Genomic DNA, 13,440 nt, shown 5'->3' on the forward strand with positions numbered 1-13,440 from the left:
ACCTTGCTCTCCCCCAGATCATTTCTGGGCAAGACAGAAGAGCAGACAAAAGGCAGGAACAGGAAAGAAAGAGAGCGGTGGCTTTGATCCTGGAGGGGAGATGCAGCCGCTCCCTCTCAAAGCCAGAGGAGCCAGTGATGGAGCTAATGGGGAAGGCTCATCAGCTCGGGTCTCTCCCGACCAGAGAGAGTGCCCCAGGCTCAGAAATGACATTTCCTGAGTGCATCCAGACCCTCCGCTCCCTGCACACAAGCCCGTCACGGCGCATGATGTTTAAACACAGCACTGCAGGCCCCAGCTACGCACTCCCAGCCCAGAGCCCAGAGACCCATGACATTCCACGGCCGGTGAAACAGCTGGTTTGTGAAACTGGTGTTGGCACTGCTGCTTCACCTCTGGGCTGTTTTCTCCAGGGCTTCTGTCTGAGAACCTGCCCGCACATGGACGCCCCTCTCTGAGCTGAGCCTTGCTTCTGTTGTTGTTGTTGCTATTCTCACTGTTGTGTGTGTGTGTGTGTGTGTGTGTGTGTGTGTGTGTGTGTGTGTAAATGCAATTGGGATGCAAGGTTCAGGACACTGAGAGACAGAAACAAAGACAGGAAAGATTTGTTCTCTTTTCATTCCCTCTGCCAAACTCAAATACAACTATATTACCTGCATGGCTTCTCCCCTCCACCTGGTATTCTAGGAATACTCTGAATAGTAATAATAAATGGTTTACATTGACCTTGAGCCTGCTATGTGCTGGGCAGGGTTTCAAGTGCCTTGCCTACATCAACTCATTTAATCCTCGGAAAACCTGGTGGGTTCCAGGGCTCAGAGCTGGTCGGGGACTGGATCAAGTGCACGTTCCCAGTGTAGGGAGCTGGTCTGATCTTGTATATTGCCCTCCTTGGGGAAGACATGATGGGGCCAGAATGACATTAAATTCCAGCTCCTTTAACTCACTGGAAACTCACCATGACAAGCTTCACCACATTCTCCAATGGATCCATATTTTTCGAACCCCAAGGTGATTTCTAAACAAGAACAAACTTTTACCAGGGAAGTTGCAAACCTCTGGGCTCTCATCCCCCGCTGCAGAGACATCATCCATCTTCCTGGAAGTGACACTCGTTGCTTCTACGCAACTTGGTTAAAAGCAGAGTCAATCATCGCAGGCTATGAATCTTTTCTGCTCCTCTAGAGAAGGAAAAAAATCATTGCATGTTAGTGTTCGGGGGTCTTAGGCCCATAATGTAGTTTCTGAGGTCTTGTAACAGGGGCCCAGCCCTTCGATGCTCCCAGCTGAGGCCTCTCAGAGTGGGATCTGGGAGTGGCGGATGGGTGGGAAAGAAGCTGAAGAGTGGGAGGTGGGGGACACAGGGAAGCCAGTCCGACACCATCGTGGGAGGCCACAGCACCAGGCTGGGTGTCAGGAGGCCACTGGCTCTTTGTGACCTTAGGCCCATCTGAGCCTCCTCTGAGTCTCGGGTTTTCCTCTTTGAAAAATGGCAGTAACATGTGATTGGTCCTGTCCTGCACAGCTCACAGGGCTGTTGAAAGGATCGCGTGAGATGGAGTTATAGAAATAGCTGAAAGACCTTAACATCCCATTCACCTACAGAGGATAGTAATGGTGATAACGGTGATGCTGGTGGCCTGGCACTCTGATCGCTTCACAAGAGCCTGGAAGTGTTGGTTGTATCCTTGTGTTGTGTGACCCCAGACAACTTGCCAAACCTCCCTGGGCTTTGATGTTCTCTCCTGTCAAATAGGGATAGTGAAGGACACAGGCAGATAAGAGGTGTGGAAAGACTCTAAACACTGTTGACAGGATCCTGCTCTTGTCAATATTCATTTGATGAGAAGAGCTCTTTTGACAATTACAGAAGGAGAGCCACACCCAGGACAGTAAACCTCCCAGGCCAGCAGAAATTGGCAAATTCAAATCTTCCCAATATTCATCTTCATAACAACAATAACAAAAGCCTTGACTTCTAAAGAGAGCAAGTTCAAGTATTTATTGTTTTTTGGCACCTACTAAATGCCCAGCCAAAGAGACAAAGAAGAACTAACAGATGTAAACTGTTTATGTGCCAAGCACAGTACCAAATGCTTTCTGATACAGTTTGGTTGCATCCCTGCCCAAATCTCATCTTGAATTGTGGCTCCCATAATCCCCATGTATCGTGGGAGAGACCTGGTGGGAGGTCACTGAATCGTGGGGGTGGGTCTCTCCTGTGCTGTTCTCATGATAGTGAATAAGTCTCATGAGATCTGATGATTTTATTAAGGGCAGTTCCCCTGCACAAGCTCTCTTGCCTGCTGCCATGTGAGATGTGCCTTTGCTCCTCCTTCACCTTCCACCATGATTGTGAGGCCTCACCAGCCATGTGGAACTGTGAGTCCATTAAACCTCTTTTTCTTTATAAGTTATCCAGTCTCAGGTATGTCCTTATAGTAGCATGAGAATGGACTAATACACTTTCCATGCCTTAACTCTTTTAATCATCACAGAAAAATAATGGATTCAATATTATTTTTACTGTTATCCCTGTTCTATAGAAATAATTTGATGTTTAGTAGAATACCGTCACTTGCCCAAAGTCACACAGCTAAGAATTGTCCACACCTGGTTTTGAACCCCTCTAACATACTCAAAGGTGAGGCTTTCAACCACCATGGGACACTGTCTCCAGACTTAACCCTCACACCAACCCTTTGGGATTGGAATTGCTACTACCCATTACCTAGATGAGAAAACCGAGGCTCAGAGCGAAGAAGGGGCTTGACCAAGGTCACATGTGGGTAAGTGGTGGGTTGAAGCCAGGTCTGTTTTTGGGAATTCACCTTTGGGTACCAAGACTCCACATAGAATGGCAGGCACAGGATTCACCAATAGGATGAGGTGCATGCAGGGAGGAGGGGGCAGAGTCTACCACTCAGAGTTCTAGAGGGAGGGCAGAGGCAGAGGGAAGTCACGGGCTCTCCTCTATCACCCTGGGCAGGCTGGGTGGCAGGCAGGGGAATTACGGCCATGGAGGGGGATCTGGCCAGGCACTTCAGCCCCAGCTGAAAGTCAGACCAGGAGCAACGAGAACAGATCAGCCTTGCCACTTTACAGCAAGGAAGAGCCTCCCAGAGTCAGGAGACTGAAAGCCACAAAGTGTGGCCATCCCATGCCCCAGGAAAGACTTGCAAGGCCATCCTGCCTAGATGCAGCCATCCATTCCTTCAAAAAGTATTTATGAAGCATCTGCTCTGTGCCAGACAGTATGCCAGGTGCTGGGTATGCAGCAATGAGCAAGTCCAAGTCTGTGCTCGCAGGAAGCTTGGAGTCTGGTGTTTGGAGAGAGACAGCACACCAGATACATCAACTTTGCGGTGAGGCAGACAGTGATACGTGGAGGAGACAGTGATACAAGCAAGAGTGGGGGCTCTTCCTTGCTGTAAAGTGGCAAGGCTGATCTGTTCTCGTTGCTCCTGGTCTAACTTTCAGCTGGGGCTGAAGTGCCTGGCCGGATCCCCCTCCATGGCCGTAATTCCCCTCCCTGCCACCCAGCCTGCCCAGGGTGATAGAGGAGAGCCCGTGACTTCCCTCTGCCTCTGCCCTCCCTCCAGTACTCTGAGTGGTAGACTCTGCCCCCTCCTCCCCTCCTCAGTCAGGACTGAGGAGCTTATGTGTTAGCTGTCTGTTTTCTCTTGCTACTAGAATGTGAACTTCACGAGGGCCAGGACCTCCCAGGTTTTGCTGGCTTCTCTATCTGCGGGGCCGGGTGGGTCACAGAGCATAGAGAAGCCTCTCCATTGGCAGCCATATGGTTGCTGTCACCCTTCTGCTCTTCCTGGAGTCCTAGGCTGGGATCTGTCAGATCCCCTGGGCCTGGAATGAGGCCTCCCAGCCAGTCCCCGAGACGGGGAACAGAAATAGTAACAGCTCTCATTTAATAAGCACTTGCATTGTGTCTGGATGTTGTTCTAAGTGCCTTAAATGCATCTCTCTCGTGGAAGGCACCATCTTTATTATCTCCATTTTACAGTGGAGGAAACCGAGGCTTAGGGAGGCAAAATCACTTGCCTGAGAGCCTACCCACATAGCCACCATGCCCCACCGGGAAACTTGGCCCAGCCTGCTGTCCAGATGCAGAAATGAAGGCGGGAATCAGAGCTGGAGCAGGAAGCAGTGCCCGGGAGAGGACAGGAAGAGAGGACTTTTCTGAGCAGCACATCCCAGGCGTGACCGGGAAGTGGAGAATCCTCCCCACCACCCAGGAACAAACAAACACACTAGGGGCTGGGCCAGGAGACAGGGAGGAAGGGAGGGTCCTTCATCCCAAAGGGGAGCAAGGAAAGAAAACCATTTCACCATGGCCTGTTCTACTCATCAGCCTTGTTCAGACCAAAAGGATGCTTTCCCCAAATTGGGGTGGATTTTGAACTGGGTTTAAAGGCAGCTCATCCCAACTGCTCCATGGGTCATGCAGCTCAGTCACGTTCACTGATGGTTAGCTCAGTGATAATTAGTAACTGGGGAAGGGGGCTAAGACCGAGGTCAATTCTGTCCTTTCTGAGTGTGTCCAGACCTTATCTCTAGCAAATCCCAAATTTCTTAAAAATATGTTTTAAATGAAAATCCATCTCCAAGGGGTACATGTGGAGCAGAGAGATGGATCTTGGCACCAATGGCCTCGTGCTCACCTACTCCCATCAACACCACCCCTCCAGGGTGTCATCATGGGGGCTCAGCGCTGCCAGGGCTCCAGACATGGCTGGATCTGCTTTGGGAATTGCCTTCCAAGTCATTGCTGAGTCCCACAAGGAAGTCCATCTAATTATTTGCTAGTCTTACCTTACATTTGTCCACTCGGCTTCTAATTCATAATATCCATCTTTGGGATGATGGGATCAGGAGAAAATAGTATCCTTTTGCAGCAGGAAAGATTCAGGTTAGACCCCAAAGTGCACTTCCCAGTCAAAACGGCTGGGCCAGTGCCAGCCCCTCAGTGACACTGTGCCACCCATTTCTCAAGCTCCTTTCTTGTTCTTCAACTCCTCTGGAGCTTGGATCTGTATCTCACCACTCAGCTGCAGATTTATTACTCCCTGGGAAGGATTCATCGCATCCCGGAGGTTGGAGCCACTGTTTTAGTTTAATGCATGTGGGGTTTGCACCTCTGCTCTTGAGAGCAGGCAGTTCCAGGTTTGTCTTCTGCCTCCAGTCCCAGAGGCTGGCATGATGCCCACATAGAGCAGGTGCTCAACAAGCGCTCTGGTTTGCTGGAGACTTTCAGGATAGTAGGGGCCTGTTAGTCCACTGAGGGTGGCAGCGATGGAGGTAAGAGCCACACAGCAGGACTTTTGCACCTTTATCCCTCTTCATCCTCCTGGCAGCCCTGCATGGTAGGCATAAGCAGCTCTGTTTCACAAAAGACGAAACTGGGACACAAAGAACTCATCTGAGCCTTCATAATCTTAGATCTCACAACAGTGGTCCAAGAGGGGGGACTCTCCTTTCTGGAATCACTTGTGAGGAAAACTCCAGATTCAGCCTCTAAGAACAGGCTCCACTGCCTGGCTTCAGTCCTGTCTGGTGGCAGGGGCTGGACCAGATGAAAAATAAAAATACAAATAGCTGACATCTTTCAAGCACAGATCATGCACTGAGTACTGTTCTGAATATTCCAACACTAACGCTTTCAACCCCTCAAGGACGGCAGGCATCACCTCCATCCTACAGTCAAGGAAAGAGAAGCGTGGAGTTAAAGACTGCTGGTTCATACAGCAAGTGAACAGTGGAGCAAGGGAGGGTTGCAGCACAGCAGTCTTAGGTGAGAACACTTGCTCCTTTCTGCCTGCCCTCCAGCTCTCTGCAGGACGTGCTTTACGCGGAGGCCCAGAGAAGCCAAACAGGCAATCTGATGTCACACAGCAAGGTTGTGGTCCTGCTGGTTCAGAGCCCAGGTCTCTGGCTTTACCTGCTGTGGGAGCAAGAGGAAAACAGGTAGGATGTGTCCATGCCATGCACTGTGCTTGGCACTTTCTTTACACATCGCATTTGATCCTGACAACAGTCCTATACGGTAGACATGCACCTGCGGTCCCAGCTACTTGGGAAACTGAGGTGGGAGGATCCCTTGAGCCTGGGAGGTTGAGGCTGCTGTGAGCCAAGACTGCTCCACTACACTCCAGTCTGGCCAACAGAGCAAGACCCCATCTCAAAAAAAAAAAAGAAAGAAAGAAAGGAGCTTCTGCAAATGGGATGGCACAGCCTTCACTTAGAGGCTGGTGCTGGACCAGCCATTTTGACTGGGAAGTGCACTTTGGGGTCTAATATATATCCGTATAATCCCTGTGATATAGAAGAGAAAACAGAAAGGTTGAGACACCTGTTCTCAGCAGCTCAGCAACCTGGTTTTCCAACCCTGAACTCAGGCTCCCGCCAGCACTGCAGCTGGCCCTGTCTCCCCATCCCAGGGCACTCTCCCTTCTTCCCTCACTCCTCCTAAATTCTTCAAACTAATTTATGGACGGCAGGCAGAGCGAGTTCCAAGTCTGAGATAATGAAGGTGCGGTATTAGGAGAAGGCAGGAGAAGAAAGAGAGGGGGCGGGGCTGTAAATACTAATTGTTGTATCAGGAGGTTGCTTTTTATTTCCTTGCTGAAGGGAAGGCTATGTTTAATTAACTCTGCCTGTGTGCTGGGGACGGGGCCTGATTGAAAATGAGTTACCGGGCCTCTGTGACAAGGCGGAGGGCACAAACTCTGAGGCAGAGAGGCCCAAAGGCTCCGAGCTATCTGTTCCCAAAAACCCTGCCAAGGCCCCCTCGCACCCCTCCTGCAGCCTGCAGGTGTCCAGGCCTCTGCTTGAACCCCTCTCCCCTCCAGGGGCGCCCTTTCCTGTTTCCTCTGGCCAGCACGAACCTGTCCACTCACCTGCCCTAGGGCTAGCATTATGTGGGGACAAGAAACTGGAGGCCACGCTAGTTTCACTTAAGTCCAGGGGATCTGATTATCAAGCTAAGGGTTGCCCATGAACCCCAGAAGCTGGAAGAATGGCTGAGCCTCTAGAACTCAGAAATCGTAAGGACTCAGAGGCAAACCAGGTACATTCTCTCTTTTTCCCCCCACCTCTGGCCTCTGCCCTCCTCTCCTTCTCTCCTTGGCGCTAGCTCCTCTCTGACCCTCCAGTCTGAGGCCACCACAGCTCCCACTCTCTGGTTACGTGGGTTTAAATTCTTGGGTCTGATCGCAGTCTCATCGGTCAGACATGTACCCGGGTCCCGTAAGCCAGGGCTAGCACGGTCATGTGACTGTCCCTTGAGAGTCAAGTATGGGGCTGGTTCCCTGGGGTAGAAGCGAGAGGACAGGATGGCATTGATGAGCAGAAAAGGAAGGACAGGGGTGGTCTCAGGATTCAAGGCTCACCTTAAAGCTCTCCCTTTCAGAAGTGTCCCGCTGCTGGACTCCCCTTTTGGAGTTAGTTATGCTTCCACTGTGTTTTCACTACCCCTTTTACCATGTACCAGCTGTGTGACCTTGGATAAGTTACTCGCCCTCTCTGTGCCTCAGTTTCCTCATCTGTAAAATGATGGAAATAACAGTACTCAACCCATGAGGCTGTTGTAAGAATCTCTTAAGGCAAAGAGGCAAAGCATTTGGCACATCCCCTGGAAGTACAGTAAGCACCTAGATACGTGAACTCTAATTATTGTTGTGAGTACTGTTTCATCTTTAATAGCATTTTGGATGTCATTTGGAATCACTTTCTTATGTGTGTGTCTCACCTACTACCCTGAGTGCTCCTCCCTGGAGACACTCAGCCATATTCCTCTAGCCATTTGCCTCCGAACCTGAACCTGCCCTAGCACCTGGCATGAGGTCATTCTCAGTCAATGCCTGATAGGCGAATGATACTGACAACTTCTGTTTACTGAGCACCTACTATGTGCCAAGGCAGGAAGACCAGAGATGGAGTGCCCCTGGGGAACAGGGAACTTGATACACATTTGCTGAACAAATCCAGAAGCAGGTGCTTTACAAACCTTTATTTAATTCCCACCACTGCCTTGAGAAATAAGAACTTGTGTCCATTTTAGAGAAGGGGAGATTCACTGTCCTTGGTGAGTCTCAGGGGGCCTAGAGTCACCAGCCGTCGAGGGGGACCCAGGATTGTTGACTCTTCTCATTGAACTCCTGGCTGTGCTGGCTTCACAATGAGGCTGGAAACAGGGTTTAAGGTCTGAAAGCCCCGGCCTGTGTGGGAGATGGGTGGTCAGAGGGTCTCCACCCACCCGAGACAGTCCAGGAAGGGGTTATGGGTGGGGACACCCAGTCCAGGCAGATGGCAAAATCACTGTAGCCTCCAGAGATTCAATTCAGGTACCGGCTCCAGGAGCAGGTGTGCCTGTGTGCGCACATACCTGGGGATGCCTCTGTGTTTGAATGTGTGCAGAACATTTCCGTGCATGTTCTCTTTGTGGCTCCCTGAAAGTGCCAGTATATGTGACGTGCTTGCCTTTTCTTGTCAAATTATTCAAGGCATGCGAATCTAGAAGCCTCCTCATCCCTTAGTTCCAAACTGAAATTCAGGATCCTAATCCCAGCATTGCTGTGACCTTGCTGTGTGACCCAGGGTAGGTGCCTTCCCCTCTCTGAGTCTGTGTGATAACAGTGGAGTTGTGTGAAAATATTTTTTAAAGTCTTTCAGCTCAGGATAGTGGAGAGACCTCAGGTCTGAACCAAGTGCCTTGTTTTGTCCTTCCACGCAGAAAAGGCCTGCCCCCCACCTCTGTGGAGAGAAGACGGAGCAGGCAGGGGCCTGCGTTATTTTTATCCCAGATTGGGAGCCTCTTGCCAATCGCTAGGCCTCCTGACCCCACACTTACTCCTCTGAAGGGCGCGCCAACTGCTTAATCAGACCGCCCTCAGCACAACTGATTAATAGAGGTTCCTGCTTTTAAAAAAAGAAAGAAAGAAAGGAAATGCTTCTGTAAATCAGCTGTTTATTTAACTTTCCCTGGCATTTAATGATTGCGAAGCTTGGGAGAGAAGGAGAGATGGAAAATTAATTTGAGTCTCGCCAGAAAAGCCAGTCAGGGAAATAATGAACTTCCCAAGTCTTACGGGGAACAGAGACAGAGGAGATGCCAGGAGGAGACAGAGCCCCCGAGCCTCCACGCTGTGGGCTGGAGCTGGGCTCTGCTGAGTGGCAGACAGGCAGCCCATCCTGCCTGAGCTGCCGTCAGATAGTGAGGGCGAGAGACAGGCAGGGTTTTCAGCCTCTTTCAATATGCAAAGTCTCGTCAATTCCCCCCCACCCCGATCTTGTTAAAATGGAGGGAAGCAGAAGTACAGCAAGGAAGAGCCAAGAAATTGCAGATAATAACAACTGTTGGATGTTTTTGTGTTTGTGTGCTCAGATATCCAGCAGAACTCCTCCCCATCCACCCACCTCCCCACAAGATGGTGGCATCGGGATGGAGAGGAGATGGGCCTAAGAGATGTCCAACTCCAGAGTGAAAAAGTAGCACCTCGAAGGTAATCTACCTTGAGTTCCTTCTTCTACAAATATGGAAACAAAGACCCAGGGGAGGCAGGAGTGTGCCCAAGACTACATATTGGGTATGGAACAGAGCCGGAGCTCAAGCCCACACCTCGGTTCCTGGTCTGGCTATCTCTCCACCAGAGGCTGTGTAGAAGATAATTCCATTGTCTGTAAATGACATAGGGGATGGGGGTGATTCCAGCAAAAGTCCCATGGCTGATTCTCATTGGAACATCTTGGATCACATTCCATTCTGGAACCAATCATGTAGCCAGAAGAATGGACTCTACTGATAGGCCAGATGTGGGTCAGGTGACTCAGCCTTCCTGCCAAGGCTAAGGTCAGGTGACTGACCTCAGCACCCCTGCTGAAACCACATGCCTCAACCACACGATAGGCTGACAGTCCTGCCTGGGCCTTGCACTCTCCCACCTCTGAGTCTGTGTCTACATTGTCCTCTCTTCCTGGGTATTCTGAGATACTGCAAAGCCCAGTTGAAATACCACCTCCTACAGGAAGCCTTCTGTGACCACCTGGTCCCAAGTGTCATCTCTCTTCTAAACTCATGTTGGTCCTTCTAAGATGCCACCAACCACTTTGGGTGTGTGTTTTAGTCAGCTAGGCATGTGTCTTGTCCCACTCATAGACTCCTGGAGGGCGGGGACTTTGTCTTATTTATCTCCCTTGCCCAGGGCTCAGCACTGGCACACAGTAAGAGGGATGGATGATGGAAGGATGGATGGATGGATGGATGGATGGATGGATGGATGGATGGATAGATGGATGAACAAATGAATGAATCAGAGCTCATATATATGATTCAGAAATCAGAAACAACCACCTCTACACAGGTATCCATAGTCCTCTTTGATAATAAAATGACAACTGGTCCTGCCAAGATGTTCTTCCTGATACCCGACTTAAACATTTCCTGCTTTTTTTTGGCGGAGCTCTTTAGAGACAGTCCTCCCCACTCTCCCCATAAAAGTCTTCCTTTCCAGCTCTGCTCTGACTTCTTCCCTCGCAAGCCAAATCCCTCACTTCAGGACTCAGCACACACAGGCTGTTGGAATGTCTTCTTCCAGGGGTAGCGGGATCCAGCCAGCAACAGCTTCACTGGGTGGGTGCGTTCTCAGGAGAGGCCTGGAGGCTGATGCCCAGAAAATGCCACCGCCTCTCCCTGGCTCCTCCTGGCAAGCCTATCTCTGCACCCCTCCCTTCCCTTTCAGCAGTCTGTCAGAGGCTGATGGCTGATGAACGGGAAGCTGTCACCCTCTTCCTCCACCCAACATTGCCACCACATCCTCAGCTCTGGCCCTTCCTGGCTCTGGGTAGTGGTGAAGCTATTCCTAACAAGTTGGCACTCAGCCTGGCTTTTGCCACTCAAGGGAAGGCAGCTCCTTGCATGCTGTGCCAGGATGCTGACAAAGGAAAAGAACTATCTCCCTGCATGGGGGCAGCAGGGAGGGGCTACCCCCCAAGCCTGGCACACAGAGTGTCCTCATCTGGACCCCAGCACTAAGCTGTCCCTCCATATCTCAGGCTCCCCCAAGATCAGAAGCACCCAATGCCTCTGTCCTCCTGAGTTCTTCCCAGGAAACCAGGAAATGTAGGAGCCGGGGAGGTTCTTAAGGATCATCCTGTACAAATGTCTTATTTATAAGTTGGAAGGCCAAGACTGGGGTGAAGAAGGAATGTTCTCAAGGGGGCAGATTTGCTCCAAATGCAGAGGGAAACTGTCAGGACCATCTGGAGATGGCGTCAGAAATCCTGTTGGTGCAGGCGCCCTGACCCCACTCTGAATATCGTCAGCTCCCCAATGACATTGCCAGCTCCAAAATGGCATAAATGTGCTTGTCTCTGTCCGCATTGTAATGCTGATGCTTGACATTGTGCCTGGCATATAGTAGGTGCTCAATAAATGTTTTCTGAATGGATGGTTAGAACAAACTTCATTTATTAAGCAATAGCCAATATGGATTTAATCCCAAGTAAATTCTTGGTCCCCTTTGCTCTTTTTGAGCAGCTGCAGAACCCCTGGGACAGCCTCTGGCGCCCTCTAGAGATCTGGAGAACTTATGTTAGAAACACTGGTCTTGCCCACATGTATCATTCATTCATCTGTTCATTCCGGCCACAGATCTTTACTGAGCACCTGCTGAGTGCCAGGTACTGTTCTCAGTGCTGGGGATACAGCAGCAAACAAAAATGTGTTGTAGAAATTATCAGGTATGACACTAGATTCTCACAATAAGCAAACAAACAAAGAAATCTATCAGGTAAGGGAGAGCAATGCTTTGAAGAATAGGGAGTGATGAGGGTGCTAGTTTAGTTAGGGTGGTCAGGGAAGGCTCTTCTGCTGAGGTGACACTTCAAGATATTTGAAGGAAGCAAGGGAATGAGCCATGCAGATATTGGGGGACACCATTCCAGAGGGAGGGCTGCAAGGGCCTGTATGTTCCAGGAAGTTAGAGAAGGTTCATGCAGCTAAGGTGGAATCAGCAAGCAGGGAAGTAGCAAGACACAGTCAAAGAGCTGGAGAGGGGCCAGATAGACCCTACAGAGGCTAGAGGAGCCCACGATGGACTCTGCATGTTATCCTGAGTACAGCACAATCATTCAAGCTCTACTTTGTACCAGGCAATGTCCCTTACTGCTATTTTGTGGCTCTGTGACAGCTGCCCTCTGTCAAGATCTCCAGGGCTGAATGGACCAATGGGTTATGAGAGAGAAGAGTGTGTGTGGCCATAGCTCAGCCACAAGCTCACCATGTGGTTGTGCCCCCTATGTTTAACCTGACCTCATAAATGCAAGGAGGACAGAAAGAAGTGGGGTGTCACCAACATGCATCAAGCACCCATCATGTGCCAGGCACCTCCCACATCATCTTACCTGGCCCGCTGAGCGTGGCTGCCCTCCATTTAGAGAGGGTCCGGATGGTGCAGGTACCCCTCATCGGGAAGAGTTTCATCGCTACCCGGAGCCAGGAGGGGACAGGGTGAAGGAAGTGGTGGTGATGTTGGGTGGGGGGAGGAGATGACAACTTCCTGTCCATCAGCCTCCAACAGGCTGGTGGAAAGACAGGGAGGGGTGCAGAGACGGGCTTGCCAAGAGGAGCCAGGGGAGAGGCGGTGGCATTTCCTAGGCATCAGCCTCCAGGCCGCTCCTGGGAACATACTCACTCAGTGGGGCTGGATCCCTCCTCTTCCGGAAGAAGCCATTCCAGCAGCCTGTGTGTGCTAAGTCCCAGGGAAATGAAGGACTTGGCTCCAGGAAGGAGGAAGTCAGAGTGTATCCCAAAAGGTCACCTGGCTGCCAGGATTCAAGCCTGAGTCTACCTGGAGCCAAAGCCGAGGATGCTCCATAAAGCAATGGGCATCCTCCAGTGGCCTCCCCAGTTCCCTCCCCCCTACTGAATGGAAGAAAGGCTCTGCTCTCCCAGTTGGCACTGAGCAGGCTACTCTCACCTGCAAGAGAATTACTTTAAACTCAGGAAATGCAAACCAGTTTTGACATCCATCAAAACAAAAGTTCCCTTCCCCCAGAAATAAAGGACATAATCTCTTAGGCCGCATTGAGGCGCTTGCATTTTGAAATAGGAACTCGGTGAAGGCATGGCTCTGGAACGGCAGACTCCAAGCACATTGGCAGTGGATGAGCGATGGAAATATTTCGGGCAGGGGCTCTTCCTAGCAGCCATCATTCACACCATACAGGCTGCCGCCTACTCCATTTGTACATAAGGCTGGGTTTGCGCATATGTGGGTTCCTGCAAACGGTTTTTAAAAAGCTCTCATCCCAGGGAAAGTCTATTCATAGACTCTTAGAGCTGGAGGATCCTTAGAGAGCATCCTAGTCCAATCCTTCTGTTTTCCAGTGGGGGAACCGAGGAAGCTCCACATCGAAGGTCAAACA

The 13,440-nt window shown here is 50.6% G+C and overlaps 1 long non-coding RNA gene across 1 annotated transcript; it reads right to left on the minus strand.

Moving 5' to 3' along the window:
- Positions 1-1,017: 1,017 nt before the first annotated feature.
- LOC139356915 (uncharacterized) lies at positions 1,018-12,852 on the minus strand. Its single transcript, XR_011609445.1, has 3 exons — positions 12,418-12,852; positions 4,831-5,581; positions 1,018-1,181 (listed from the first exon to the last, which is right to left on the minus strand). It is a non-coding gene; the product is annotated as an uncharacterized lncRNA (long non-coding RNA).
- Between the last annotated feature and the right edge of the window lie 588 nt (positions 12,853-13,440).

This window comes from Macaca nemestrina, chromosome 1 (genome assembly GCF_043159975.1).
Source record: "Macaca nemestrina isolate mMacNem1 chromosome 1, mMacNem.hap1, whole genome shotgun sequence".
NCBI lineage: Eukaryota > Metazoa > Chordata > Mammalia > Primates > Cercopithecidae > Macaca > Macaca nemestrina.